Genomic DNA, 1,821 nt, shown 5'->3' on the forward strand with positions numbered 1-1,821 from the left:
TCTATCCACTGAGCCAAACCAGTCAGGGCCTACAAAGTTATTTTTGTGTGTTTTCCAAAGTGGGGTTCAATCTCTCCCCACTTCCAGCGTGGATATCTGATTGTTCCTGAGCTGTTTTTGAAAAAGACATCCCTACCCTCCTCTCCTGTGTCATCATGTCTCTATCTGTATGTGAGTCTGTCTGTTCATAGGCATTTCATTTTGTTCTTTGGCTCACTTGTCTATTGTGCTAATATGGTAGTGTCATAATTAAAGTGACTTGAAGCCCTCATAGCTGATAGAGCAACTCTTTCAACTGTTTTTAAAAAAAATATTCTTATTGAATTCAGAGAGGATGGGAGAGTTAGAGAGAGAAATATCAATGATGAGAGAGAATCATTGATCGGCTGCCTCCTGCACACTCCATCCTGGGGATGGAGCCTGCAACCTGGGTATGTGCCCTTGACCGGAATTGAACCTGGGACCCTTCAGTCTGCAGGCCAGTGCACTATGCACTGAGCCAAACCAGCTACAGCTAGGGCTCACCTGTTTTTAAAGATGTTTATAGCTGTCAGTTAGGGATTTTGATTGGGATTTCATCGGGTCTTTATATACATTTGGGGGACATGACATCTTTAAACTGTTTGGTTTTCTGAGTCATCTTCACAGTCCATCTTTCCGTTTATTTAATTAAGACTATTAAAGTTTTTTCTCAATATTTCATGCTTTCAAGGGAAACAGTGCCCAGACCCTCTCCGTCCACATGTTCTGCTCTGTGTCAGTGATTTTCCTGTCGCTCACCTGCTCCTGAGGCCTGGTGCGGGCACGGATGTCACTTCCCAGGTCTCCTATGACACGCACCCCACTTACCCTCCAGGATCGATTCTGGCCAAGGACATGTACCTCGGTTGCAGGGTCCTCCCTGGCCCAGGCTCTGGTCAGGGCACGTGCAGGAGGCAAGGAATCGATGTGTTTCTCTCACATGGATGTTTCTCTCTGTCCTTCCCTCTCTCTTCCACTCTCCCTAAAAATCAATGGAAAACTATCCACAGGTGAGGATAAATAAATAAATAAATAAAGGGACACTAGCGATCCTGTGGCCTTGTGTGAGGTGAGTGCTCAGAGCAGTGTAGCATCAGGGCCCAGAGGAAGTGCACCACCCGTGGGATTCTCTCCTCTGTCCACAGGCCTGACTCCCCAGGAGCAATAGAACCATGTGAAGCAGGAGGAGGCTGTGGGGTTGGGTGTCAGCATTTCCGTGACACCCCTGACTGCAGACGGATTTCTCTACAGAAATACAGAGCAGACCCCGAACACACCAAGGCAGGGCCTCGCCCTTGCAGCTCTTTTCAGAGAACAGAAGGAAATGCTCCAGGCTCAGGTGATTGGGTTTGTTTAATCCTTTCCATTCTTCATTAAAGTATTTGTAGAAACCTATAAAACCCACCTCCGTTAATCTGAAAAGTATATATATACGTATATATCTCTTGTCTCTCAAATATGTGAATATGGCCCTGGCCGGTGTGGTTCAGTTGGTTGGGCAGCATCCCGTGCACAGAAAGGTTGCCGGTTCGATTCACAGTCGGGGCACATGCCCAGATTTCAGTTTGGATCTTCAGAAGGGCAGGTGCAAGAGGCAGTGGATCTATGTATTTTTCTCACATCGATGTTTCTCTCTCTCCCTCTCCCTTTCTCTTGGTCTAAAAATCAATAAAAAAAATATTTTTTTTTAAATATATTTATTGATTTTTTACAAAGAGGAAGGGAGAGAGATAGAGAGTTAGAAACATCGATGAGAGAGAAACATCGATCAGCTGCCTCCTGCACACTCCCTACTGGAGA

General features: G+C 45.7%; 1 long non-coding RNA gene across 1 annotated transcript in view; it reads left to right on the forward strand.

Moving 5' to 3' along the window:
• The first annotated feature begins 1,034 nt into the window (after positions 1-1,034).
• LOC107182268 overlaps positions 1,035-1,821 on the forward strand; it is a 1,938-nt gene continuing 1,151 nt past the window's right edge. Inside the window, exon 1 of the long non-coding RNA XR_001512985.1 lies at positions 1,035-1,360. This is a non-coding gene — a long non-coding RNA (uncharacterized LOC107182268). The remainder of the gene's footprint in view (positions 1,361-1,821) is intronic.

This window comes from Myotis davidii, unplaced genomic scaffold (assembly GCF_000327345.1).
Source record: "Myotis davidii unplaced genomic scaffold, ASM32734v1 scaffold19975, whole genome shotgun sequence".
Taxonomy (NCBI): Eukaryota; Metazoa; Chordata; class Mammalia; order Chiroptera; family Vespertilionidae; genus Myotis; species Myotis davidii.